We start from the raw sequence: 13,988 nt of genomic DNA, 5'->3' as shown, positions 1-13,988 counted from the left end.
AATATATTAACATTTTCTACCATTCTTTTCCACCAAACGCTCCTTTAACAAGAGCATAGATAAAAGCAGCCCGGCCCGGCCCCCACCTCTTGCTGCACAGTGCAGCTTAGCTGGTTGACAAAGTATTTTTACACCTTGCAAAAAACGTTATTTCTAGTGATGAAAAAACACACAGTTGGTGTAGGAGGGACAGAGTTCATGAGCTGTGAGTGGTCCAACGGACTGCAGGCCGATAAAGATGTAAAGATGTATTTTCACTGCCTGAACCTTTCAGGAACCGGGAGAGTTTCCAGTGTAATTTCTCCACCCTGCCTTTCCACTGCAAGTACCAGGACCAGATCTCACTACAACAAGAAATCTACCCAAAAAGGCCCCAATACTAAGGTAGAACTTTTTATATAGACCCTGAACTAAAGATGGAGCTTTGCAGTGGGACTTTGAACGATGCACACTTGTCATTAGTCATCTCCCAGGTTACCCTCTGCTGCCGTTCATGTTCTTGTTAACTTTAAATTACCCGACAGGAGTTCTGTGTTTTATTTGCAAGCAGAAAATTTAAACCTAGTCACTTTCGATGAAAATCACAGTGTTTTACGGAGTTTGCATTCAACTATATTGATAACATCCAACAAAGTTAGTGCCAATATTTGTTGAAAGGAGAGACGCGCTTTCAACTTTCAGTGTCTCCCTGGATATGGAGAGAGAGAGTTATGCCATCTGCAACACCTTTGTAGAAGGTTTGAAATGCTCAACTTCAAATATTTTACAGCATGTATGTTCTGAGAATAGGATGAGAGAAATCATGATTGTTGGGGGTGGGGGTTAATTCACTGATTTTAAGTTTGGATGGAGTGGACACACTGAAGCATGTGTGAGTAATCACTCTTCCTATGTGAGACATTTTGCAGAGTTTAATTATTAAAGATCTGTGGATTGTCATGAATTTCCTTTGCTGGACGATGATACACAGTGCACTTTGTATAAGCTCGGTACGTTATAGAATTGTACATATGGAAATATTCTGTTGTGTGTTAGGTAAATAGGCTGTTGTTATTTTTCTTCCACTACCAAATAACTTTGTTTTTCCTTTGGTCAATATTTAGTCTGATATTTACCCTTATATTATACTCTTGGTATTTTTTCTCCAGAGCTAACTGTTAGATTAGTTTAGTTTTCTTATATTCCTTTTTTCCTTTCTGAATCACTAATAATTGTGTGTGTTTGCCACTGTCACACCCAAATTTCTCCATTGCGGGACATTAAAGGAATTTGTATCTTATCTTAATTCAGTTTTAAAGCTTAACTGCTCTGAAGTTGAGTTAAATTAGATTGTCAACTGTAATCCTAACCAGAGTTCTCATTTCATTTCCCCTGTCAGAAGTCGGGATTAGATGCAGTTAATTAAAAGTCTATTCTTCCTATACATTTTCACACAGTTTGGTTAAAAATATACTGTACAGGCATTCCGGACTCTGCTGTTGCAGTGGGCGAGGATCTGTGTCCCCGTATTTCAGCAGAACTCCTGCAGGCGGAGGGTTCACTCATAATCAAGGATGTATTCTACAGAAACAGCCCAATTTTCATATATAGCACAAATTCACAACACGTCATTTCAAGGCACTGTTCACAATCATTAAGGCGAGTTAAATCCAAAATATGTCCCATTAACCGATTAATATCAGGCTGTTATTCTCCCACTACTACTCAATATTAAATGCCATGCATTTTAACTGCAAATGCTGTCAAACTCAGCTGTTTTATGAACTTTATATCAAAATAAAATTAGAATTATTTTTCATAGCCTTTCAAAATATATTAAACCACTTTTTCAGCTTTAAGGAAAATTGTTTTTGTTTCAAATAAGAGCAACTAGCCCTTCACCACACCTGCTGCTGCACACACTACATGTGTACACGCTTTAAAAAAAAACCTGTCAAACCATGACTATTTTTTGTGTAGTACTGTTTTAAACCTACAGCTACCACACTGGCAACGGCCTGTCTATTAGGTAACTGAATGTATTCTGGCTACTCATCCAGTTAACTAGTTAATATCAGGATTTATTATGCTTGTGCTTCTATATGAATAGCAGGATAGGAAGAGGGTAAAACAAGTACTTGAACACTTCTAAATTCATCAGGTGTGTATTTCATATTTACACCTGGGTTTGTGTATTGAAATCAGAATAATGAATATGTAACTGTAATATTTAATATGCTCTGATTTATTTATTTTTTGGTTTAAACCAACGCAATTATGTCATGCTATACATTTGCTATAGATGTTTATGTTAACACTAAGATGCCATATTTTTACTCAAGGTTATTCTATTTGAGATATTATATTGAGCCATGCCTAGGCACAACCTAGCCATAAATGCAACCCACTGAGAAAGCATTGCCTCTTACTTTTTATTTATTACCCGAAAATACTTAGAAACATTTGTTTTGGTCCTTTCTCATCAACGACCCCCAAAGGCAGCTGCATATTTATCTCAGGTCTGTTACGGCTCATTCAGCCGGTGGAATGTTCTTCCACAAATCAGATGGCTCGTAAACCTATAAAGCTGAACACAAACTATTCTGGCAGGCTCTCAAGACTGAAGCTCCTTTCACATCTGTACATAGGAATAAAAGTAGAAATAAAAAGCATCCTGACACTTTTAAGTAATCACAATTCTTGCTTTATTGAAAATGACTTTTTTCCCCCACTACTAGTTGCTTTTTCCTAATATTCCCAACAATAAAGTCTTTCGTACCATCATTAAATATTCACCCTGCTCCTCAGGGCTCACCTCTGCAGATTCCAGTGACATTAGAGCAGCAGGAGGCAAAGCTCATCATTAATAACAAACACCTCTACTGGTAACGCAAACACCCATCCAATACTTTCGATTTAGTCAAGGTAGAGACTTGCATATCGACACTGTAAGATAGCTCTTGATTAAGGAACCAATTCTCTGTTCCAGTGGACAAGGTCATATGTTTTAGTTAAATTCTCTGTTCAATGAATAAAACACAATTTTTAGTAGCACCACCACTTAGTATGATTATGCTGGCTGCTTCATTTGCGCTCACTCAGGAAAAGCAGGCAGGGAACATACTGGCAGGGAGCACAGTGGGTAACAGAGACACCAGTCAGCCATTTCTTCAATAGGTACCACAGGAAAAGTACAAGATCAGTGAGGCTACGGCTGGATGGTCAGTGACATCCACAATGACAAGATTTCAAAGAAAATTTTCAAAAGAGAGGATAAAAAGTGAGCTTCATTTTATGACATGTTTCATCCTCTTGCTTCATGCTCGTCTGTATTCATTCTCCCCAGGACTCCCCGAAATAGTTATAAAATACGATTCAACAGTCACTCAACACATGCACCAGGCTAAGTAAATGTATTCCCAACCCCTTGAGCGTTTGCACATTTTCTTCAATAGAATCCACCTGCGTATAATTTAATCTCAGTGTAAATACAGCTGGGTTGTCAAGGCTTCAGAGGTTTGTTAGAGAACGCCAGTGAACAAATAGCACCATGAAGAACAAGGAACACGACCGAGAGGTCAGTACTGAAATTGTAGAGCGGTTGAAAGCAGATTTCGTTATATAACATTATCCCAAACACGGGACATCTAGCAGAGCTCTGTCAAATCTATCATTTGAAAGTGCTAACCTATACTGAGAAATGTTAAACTAAACTATTAGGCATAACAAGGATAGCATTAATCAGAGAAGCAGCTCAGAGGGCCATAGTATTTCTGGAGGAGCTGAAGAGATTCACAGTTCAGGTGGATACATCTGATGTCCTAAAAAAATATTCAGTCAAACATTTTTCTTTTATTTAAACACTATGGATTATTTTCTTTCCATTTCACAAATATGCACTATTTTATGTTGGCCTGCCATAAAATCCTAATAAAATACATTGAAATGTATTATTGTATAGCTGAGAAAATATGGAAATGTAAAGTGCCAAGTGTAAATGTCTACAACGCTTTAAGGGGCTCGCACCTAGTCCGCTCTGACCGGCGCGGCAACCCAACGCGCGAGTATAATCAGCTTTTACACTACCATCAGTCATTCACCCATTAATGCACCCATTAATGGATGGTGGAGAGCTACATTGTTGCCACAGCTGCCCTCGAGCAGACTGACAGAAGCGAGGCTGCACAGTACCACATGCTTGTGCTAAATTATATTGCAAAAAATTTTAAGAATTGAATTTGAACATGTACATGTGTCTCAGTTCTTCCTTAGAAGGACCATTACTCTGAAATAAAACATAATTATTATTGCTGTAATTTGTGTAACGTGTTATAATCTCAGGTTTTGGACGAGTGTAACATTGGTGTAGCGTCAGTATGCACGTGTGGTGTTGCTTGCACAGGTCCAGTGAATGCTCAGATACATGCAGAATTAGGGGGGGGGGATCTTACCAAGGTCTGCATCAGTCTCTGACAAAAGCAGCAAAACGGTTATAGAGAGCTTGTGTTTTAACTGTATTTATGTTCAACATCACATCAAAAAGTTTCCCAACTGTATCTTTCAATACAAAAGAAGGGCAAGACTGAACAACACTGAAGCAGAATGACCATCAAGAACAAACTGACAAAACAAATCTAGTTTCTAAGAGATTGGCACGAAAAGCAGCAATGACTCACATCCCCCTTTTTTTGTTGTTGCATGAATCGGCCCTTCAAAGTCATCTGAAGATGATAACCTTGTGTTTCTCACAATTAGCCAATTTAACGAGTCATAGACACTTCAGCATGTAATGATCCACTCAATGCACCCACATCAGATGATGCTGATGCAGAAAGCAGCCAACAGTCAGTGTTTGTGGGGTGTGTAAACATGCACACAAACACAAACCGAGGAACACAGCCCGAGTGCTTTAGACCCTGATTGTCTTTATTTATTCCACTTCAGAGTGCCGTCACTGAGGTTGAATAAGGTTGTGAGTCAGCAGCACAAAGTACGGAGGCTCAGTCCATCACCAAGAGTATGTTTGTATGTTTGAATCAGTCACACATATGCTGGAATTAATGATTGGCCCCATCTGTGAATAATACTGCCTTGATTAACAGACTGATTTCATATGTCACAGTGATAAAACAACATAACAAATTTCAACAATCATTTACTGCAGTAATTACCATAATAACAATAGTTCATCATGTACAAACATGCTCGCAAATAGGGAAAATTATAGAGAGCATAAAGGGTAATGCACCCCCATACCAGAGACTTATTACACCCACATCGAAATTTAGAAAAATGTGCCTAAAGGAGGCGGTCCATGAAAGATGTGGGGGCTGGTTGTAGTCTGGGCTATTAGAACAAGGTAAATAAATGCTAATTAAACATTCTGAATGCTAAAAGCTAATAAATAGTTAACCTGGTAATCGATGGAAAGATCACAAAGCTCACTATTCCAACTCAAACTCATTATGGAGGCATGGACAGGACGGAACTGCTTTTGTACCCTGGTGGCATCCTTACCAGAGCACCACTGAATTTCTGGACAACGGTGCCCTGGACCTACACATGAAGTCCCGGGGATGAAATTAGGTCAGGGGAGCATGGTGGCCAGTCGATGGTATCAATTCCTTCATCCTCCAGGAACTGCCTGCATACTCTTGCCACATGAGACTAGGTATTATCATTCACCAGGAGAAACTCAGGACCACTGCACCAGAAAGGGGTCTAACTGTGGATATAGGGATTTCCTCCCTATACCTAATGTCAGTCAGGGTGGCATTGTTTATCCTTTACAGGTCTGTGCATCCCTCCTTGGATGTGCCTCTCCAGACCAACACTGATCAACCACCCTGAACAATGCTGTGGGGAGCACACCATTCACTGCAGCCTCTCCAGAAACTTTTAGTGTCTGTCACATGAGCTCAGAGTTAACATGCTCTCATCTGTGAAAAGGACAGGGCGCCAGGCACCGAACCTGCCAATTTCTGTGGCAGGCAGTGAGCACAGGGCACCACCTTCATGAAGTCTGTTGCTAATTGTGTGTTCACACCAAACGCGGTGTCTACATAATTTCTGCCTGCACCGCTGTGCATTTAACCGCTATGCATAAAGGCGGCATGACTGCGTCATCAAAAAGGAGATGCCTCTGTCTGCATCTCTGTTCAACTCAACATGGTGGACCGGGACCTTACCAAGCGAGTCACAGTGCTGTATTTAATGGGAAAAGCTGAACAATGGTGCCGGAGAGTCCAGGAGCTACGGCGGGATCACAGTCGCTTCCAACAGTGCTTTCGTCTGTCTTCGGGGAGGGATCACCCGTACAACAGAGGTAAGGACAGTGGGAGATCAGAGAAAGAGGGAAGGCAAGAGAGAGCCCGTGCACAGATGCGCCGGCTGGCCATGGCCATCTATGGAGTTCAGACAGAAGCAGGGGGAAGGCAGGGGGTGACAGCAGAGCAAGAGGCAGAGAGACAGAGCACCAAACTTGATTGCAGAAGCGGCGGCTGGATGACCCTCACTTTGGAGCTCAGACAGAAGCATCGGGAGTGCAGCGGGAGAGAGCAGAGCAACAGACCGACAGACAGAACACCCAACCAGCCCACTGGGCCGGGCCAGTTCTGGAACTACAAGGGGAAAATGAATGATTTAACAGTTCTTTCAAAGGCTATCATAAAACAGCTCATGATAGTTCGGAGACCCTCCAACATGTGCTGGCTGGACCAACCTAAGTAAAGCCTGTTTTTTCTGTGAAACCAACATCAAAATCAAAGCAGCAAAAGCTAAGGAAAGATTGTTGTCACAACAGTAACCAGTCCCTGATTGGTTGCCACATCGTGATTTAACATAAAAGTTCAGATTTTTGAACTTCAGCGAAAGTCACTGCATCGCTGACTGCACCACTCTATCTGTATGGACCGCACCAGGGGCCGCTTCACCGCTCCTGATCGCACCTTTTACATAGGGATAATATGTAAATCCACTCACACTGCCTCAACTGCATTCGGTGTGAACGCACCGTAATGCTTTGGTCAGAGACATTCACACCAACTTTGTAGGGCTCTGGCAGTACTCTTCCTGTTCCTCCTTGCACATCCTGCTGATAGGTTAAAGACCTCCACCAACCCTGTCCTGCTCTCACAGAGTTACTGCCTATCTCCTTTAACTTTCTCAATGTTGTTGAGACTGTGGTGGGAGACAAAGCAAACCTTCAGGCAATGGAAGGTACTGATGATCCATCCAGGTTGAGTTTGACTGCCTGGGCAACATCTGTAGGGTTCAGGTTTAGCCTCATACCATTAGTGACACCGACCCTGGTCCATGATTCCCAAACAGTGACAACCAGCTCGGTGACTCTAACAAACAGATCATCGATGGAATTGAGAATAACCCCACCTGCAGCCCATCCTGGAATACTCTGGGCACCAGGGTAAAAGCTCAAGGAACAACCCCAAACTAGACAAAGAACTGGCCTATATTACAGAGAAATGCCCCCGCTGTCCCAGGGAAAAGGAAACAACAATGATGTGCTGATATCAGGAGTGAACCAGCTGGAATTGTTGAAATTCCACTCCAAAACAGTTTTTCCCCACTTCAACCTCACATCCAGGAAAATATCCCTTCTCCTCAAAACAATCAAAAGTATGACAACAATCTTCGTACTAAACGGTCTTCTGCTAAGCTGCCAGAGAAAAAGTGAGCCACAAGTCCACAAAGCTTAATATTATGCAATGCAGTTGTAAAGGGGATTAAACACTTCTGTAACAAGACAAACACAGAAGTGATCATTTATGATTGTAACCTGGTGACTGATACCTCAGATAGCCTTCAAGAGATCATGAAAAAGCACCCAACTGTGGAAAAACGCATAATACACACTGAAGCCCTGGGTGTTGTTGTCGGAAGAAAATCAGAAATACTGAAGGAGGGTTACATTCGTCTGCTAAATATAGTTGAAGATCTTAATGTCAAAGTTTTTCTCAGTGGACTTCTTGTACCTATTTGTTGTGGAGAACTGCGGTGTCTCTGAGGTCGCTGTGGAGCTTTATGTTCACAATAATCAGTGGGACATGATCATTCTTTATAGAGCAATATTGTAAAAAAGACAGATTCCCTCACCAATAAAATTCTGTCAGAAACATTTGTGTCTATATATCTAAGTCTTCCAGACAACTGACAAGCTCGGAAGGCTAAGTCCTCTTGCGGCGCCTTGATATCGGGGCCGACCCACCAACGTTTCTTTAAATGATCATCTGAATGACATCTGAAATTGCAGTGCGCGTGCCCAACATGCTCTCAGTAGATAGCTGTGGGGCACAAATACTCGTGTGTGCGGTCATCTAGGCAAGGCAAATTTATTTGTATAGCACATCTCAGTACAGGGACAATACAAAGTGCTTTACATGATTAAAACTTGGAAAATATAAACAGAATAAATACAAGAAAAGACAAACAAAAGAAAACAGTTGGAATAAAATGTAGAAAAATGTAAACAAAATAAAACATAGGAAAGTGGAAACTAAAAGCAAATATTAATCCAGTGTTGGTTGTCCTTGCTGGCTCATTGAAAGACTGATGTGAATATTATCTGTTCAATGAATGAACAATATAAGTGAGCATTTATTTATAATTATATGTACAAAACTACATTACATTTAGCTTATATAAAATGTATTTTCTAGTGTGTTGGTTTATGCTAATTTATCTGTGTAATTTAACACAGATGAAAATCAGGTTGTATGCATCACAAAAAAACAATAGTTTCTGGTAATAGGTGCTGAGTTTTGGTGCCCCACTTAACTTATCATGCCAGAGACGCCAATGGTGGAGAGAACCTCTGATGCTAAACACATTTCTGGAAACATTAATGCACTACAAGATCTGTGGAATTTATTAACAATGTTATCATTCAATTACATCCCAGTTTCATGGTGGCAACTTAAAGATTGGCCCTTCTCCAGCCTAATTTTTCTGGTATCTCCAAAACTGGTTTGAAGTAGTTGTGGTCATACAGTTTCAAACAGAAACTGTATCATTTTAGATTTTAAAGATAGAGACAATTAACACATTTTAACATATCTCTGAATCACTTGATTTAGATTTTTTTTAAACTTTTTCTAATAAACCTCTCAGCCACCATCCAATCAGCTAAGTCTCTTTCAGCCAACACTCTGCTCTTAATCAGATCCACCTGCTGCACTGATTAGAGTCAACTCGGCTCACCTGTTATATGGTATAAATAAACAATTTTTTTATGTTATATATATTTTCCAACAAAATAATGACTATTCAAAATATTTTCAGAGATTATACTAAAGCAATAAAAATGTATTTGAGTGTTTTTATATACATATTTATATTTTGTGTCTTCATTCTGAGAAATCTGATTAGCTTGATGTTTTTTTTTAATTTATAAATTAAGTTGATTAAGCGCAAAACTCTTAATTTTTCAGAGCAGCTGCTTTCACGTGAGCACAAAGCTTCCATCCCTTAGACACAATAACAGCTGTCACTGTTAAGTTGTCAGTTTTCATAGAAGCGTATGAGCCAACAGTGCTGTAAGAGAGGCTGCGAACAATGTCTGGCTGCATTCACGGATTGGCATTACTCAAGCTGCCATCCTGAACCTTTCCTGGTTCATTAACAGCTTTCACATCTGCTCAGCTTTGTTGTCAATCTCCCTGTTTCTATTTTATTTTTTATTTTCTCCATGCGGATGTGATCACTGCCAGTCCCTAAATGTGCTGCATAGTGTCTGGCTGGTGAAAGTGAATGGGAAGCACATTGCTTATTTTTTTTATGAGCTGAAGAAAGACTTTTATCATTAACTGGTGCGAAAGATAAGATATTTATTAAAATATATACATGCTTGGTAATATCCTTTTAAGAGAGAAACATTTTTAGTAAAACCAGTTTTCATATTATCTGCTACAGCACAGAGTATTTTAGTTTTTCACAACAAGTCTGTCAAACAACCTATCCTCAGTTTGTTTCCCCTCAGAACTATCGAGTTCTTTTTAACCACAATATTATAGTACTTTTTTTTTATCCTAAAAACATGTTTGTTGAAGGCTGATCAAACCACAGAGTAAACAACTCGGGTGATGAATAAAACAGTCCCGCTGTATTATTGGGCGAGGATTATGGGGTAAGGGGTGAGGCATTAAATCTGTATACACAGACCCTATTTCACCTGAAAGGACAAAAACATAACAAAGTTTTGCCACCTTCTTTATCAATATTAACTTAAATTCTACATGCGTTTTAAATTAAAACATTAGTTTGCAAGCAAACACAAACTGATTGCATATTTAAAGACCGTATATGCCATACCATATTTTTATTTATAAAGCGCTTAAAAACAGCCAACGGCTGAAACAAAGTGCTGTTTATAGCTACAAGCTAAAACACATCCATTAAAAAACCAAAAGATAATAAATAAAAACTCCTAAAAGAAACAATAAAACCAACTTAAATCGAAAACTAAGTCTCACTAGTGGTACACTAGTACGTTTTAAGCCAAGTTTTAAAGGTAGGCAGCGAAGGAGCCTCTCTTATGTGCAGGGGAAGGTTATTACATAATTGAGGACTGACAGTAGAAAAGGCCACGCCCCCTTTGAGCTTCCTCTTAGACCTCGGTACCTCCAGGAGATGCAGTTCAGTTGACCTGAGGGGCCGAGAGGGCAAGACGGGATGAAGAAGCTCAGGAAAGGTCATTCAGACACTTAAAAAACAAAAATAATTTAAAATAAACTCCAAAATGTACTGGGAGCCAATGGAGTGAGGCCAGAACAGGGGGGTAATATGCTCTGTTTTTGGAGTACCTGTTAAAAGACGTGCAACAGCGTTTTTAACCAGCTGCAGATGAGAGAGCAAAAACTGATTCCCTCCAACATAGAGTCCATTACAGTAATCCAGGCGGGATGATATAAAAGCATGGATCACTGTTTCAATGAGCTGTCTTGACAGAAATTATTTCAATTTTGCCAGCTGCCTTAAGTGATAAAAACATGATCTAACTACTGCTCTGATCTGACCATCTAATTTAAAATCACTGTCTAACTTAAAACCCAAATCAGTGACACTTGTTTAAAAATATGCTGTCATAAATACTGTATGCCATAGTAAGCATGGTTTAAGTAAAGAAGACAAAAGAAACGTCTGCTCATGAATGAAAGGTCTGGTGATGCAGAAAGATCTGAGTTCAAGTTAAGTCAGTAAGAATGATCAAAACACAATGTTCACTTTAAATCCAATACTTTGAGTTTCAAGTCAACTTTCAAATAAAGAGAGATACGTTTTTCAAGCTCGCGCAACAGATGGATACCACACTGTCTCATACTTTGTATTTTTTTCTTGTGTATCTCATCTGAAATTTGCTGCTATACTGCAGTCACTTTCACCAGAAAGTAACTCATAACAACAGATGGTCATCTCTGCATAGTTTTTCTCTGTTTTTCATCAATCCAGAGCCGGTGTCACAGACCTTTTTGAAACTTACAGCTACTTCATAGGCTGTGTCATATGAATTGCAACCAGTGCTGATCTTTGAACTAGAAGAGTTAGAGCTTATCTTCACTATAAAATAAACACAATTTGACTGCTTTTTTTAAAAAAATTCCCATTAAAAAAAAAAAAAATCTGTATAAATGCAGTGTGATTAAAAAGGAAGAGCAAAAAAATAAAATATTAGATGCAGCTCACTGGTGGGTTGTGCTACATTTAGAACAGGCTCCAGGGCCCCATATGTGGTCCATGAGGGCTATCTGTGTTGGTGTTGGTGACCCCTGATCCAGAGAGTTTTATAATTAATATTTAGTAATTATTAGGTTCCTCTGTGGTATAGTGAGCGGGTGACCTGGTTTGAATCCCGGTTGCATCAGGAAAGGATCCAGGTTAAAACTCCGCCAGGCCTGTGTGCAAGTTCTGGTGACTTGCTTTGGCAATCGCTGCAAAAGGGAGCAGCCAAATGGACTCATTCACTAATTATTATAATAGTAATTATAAGTATCTTTGATAGTTTTAGCATGTTTTTAAAATAAAAGCAATTAGGTAGACCACTATATACACTTTACTTAAATAGGCCTTATTTATAGTACGAGACGTGGAAACCAACCCATAGCTAGACAGCACCTTTACCTTATCACTGATAGTAGTTATAAAGTAGGTATATCAGTGTACATTCAAATTACTGTTGCATAGAAATACATCTTAACATAACAAAAGCCTTTATCCGACAGTCAAATGCTGATTTATAAACACAGATGTGAGAATTTTCCAGAATGTTGTAATGCAAGAAGAAGATAATGGTGTTTGATATATTTTAAAATAAGAGTGAAATTACTTGCAACCTCATCTGAATATTTTCACAACACAGAGCTTTTACTGGTTAACTGATTCAGTCTCCACCTCCGCATCCATACAAAGTGCAACCAAAAATAACACTACATGTCCTTTGATATATGAATCAAAGGAGATGTGTGTTACATGTAAAACTAATTCTCCTGTTAAAACCGAAATACGTCTTTACATACATCAGCCTTTTTGCTTTAAAGTTCAAGTCACTCGCAGGGTCAGTATCAGATAAACAAGTTTAACGAGAAAAAGGAATTGATCTTGTATGTTTTTTAGATGTTTTTTTTTTTACCATCACCTTTATTGAGATGATTGTAAATTTCTCACAAACCATGACAGTTTAGGACGCCCCAGGATAAACAGCTGCTGACTATGTTTCTGTTGTCTATTCATGCCTTTTACTTCGTCCATCTGCTGTAAAGGTAAACCATCCTAAGAAAGGCTGTTTTGTTACCACTGGCTACAAGCATGATGGCATCAGTTAGCATGCTCCATGTGATTCATCTCTCCTAAACCTGTCAGGGATTTTTTATAGGCCACTTCAACACACAGAACTCTCAGTAAATCACGAAACGTCCGAGGAGGGTTTGTTATGCTGCATAAGTCCTTGGTTTCAGGGTGTTGTTCACGGCAGAAAACTGAAACTATTCTTCCTTGGGTTGGAAATTAGCACCTAATTTCTATTGAGGTGATTTTTACCCTCTTTAGCCACTGATAAATAATTTTTTTTCTGGTAAACTCTCATTTTGTTACAAACATTTAATCTTCTGGGCTCATTTTCTCTGATTTAGCCTCAGCTGATCTATAATTATGCAAATGAGCTGGATCAGGGGGACATTGCAAATTACATAGAATATGCAAAATAATGTTATTAGTCAAGTAATTCATGTATGCCATTTCAAATAGTACGTGGTTCAGAAGCAGCAGAAAAAGTGAAACATTTTTCATTCTCCTTGATTTTGTTATTTTATTGGTTAAGGCACTGGAAGGAGCAAGAAAAAAAAACAGTCAAAAGATCAGATATAAAAACTAACGAGACTTGTTACAACTCCATCACATTTGGTCACAGCTTGCTGAATATTGAGATGCCTGACAAGTAAAAAAACAACAGTATGAGAGGAACTATTCTACATTATTTTACAGCACTGCATTTTTTTGTTGGAAAAAGTGATAAAAACCTTTCCCAAAGTGATACACCTTTATACTGCTGCTTGTATTTCCCTGTAAGTTTGCTCTTTGTAACTCTCTCCTCCAGGGACATTTTAGAAGTCAGGATGTTCTCCGAGATTGATTTTCAAGTCACAGTTTACAAGGACAAGGAAGAAAGGCAGTGAAAGTGCATACAGAAAGGGACAAAAATTAAACAAAAGAAGAGGCTTAAAATGAGTGAAAGCCTTAATATGAGAGATGCACTTTTCTAGATAATTAGGTTTCACTTAGACATCTAATTCAATTCGCCAATTCAGGTCATTCTACATTAAATTCTGTATGTGTAAATCAGTGGTTCTGACACTCATTTGTATTCTCAGAGACTGTTTTAGGGACACTCAGCATGTATGGAGATGCTAAGGCTGCAAATGTCTTATTTAAAGGAAGCAGGCCTTTAGTAATTTGATGCAAAATGTAAAAAAAAAAATGAGATGAGCTCTTGTTATATATCA

The 13,988-nt window shown here is 39.0% G+C and overlaps 1 protein-coding gene across 1 annotated transcript in view; it reads right to left on the bottom strand.

The window, feature by feature from the left end:
- LOC105924672 (ras-related protein Rab-26) overlaps nt 1-13,988 on the bottom strand; it is a 75,292-nt gene that overhangs the window by 45,008 nt on the left and 16,296 nt on the right. The window lies entirely within an intron of this gene.

Source organism: Fundulus heteroclitus, chromosome 16 (genome assembly GCF_011125445.2).
Source record: "Fundulus heteroclitus isolate FHET01 chromosome 16, MU-UCD_Fhet_4.1, whole genome shotgun sequence".
NCBI lineage: Eukaryota > Metazoa > Chordata > Actinopteri > Cyprinodontiformes > Fundulidae > Fundulus > Fundulus heteroclitus.
Note: the sequence above shows the minus strand (reverse complement) of the source record. Positions and strands in the feature narration are given on the sequence as shown.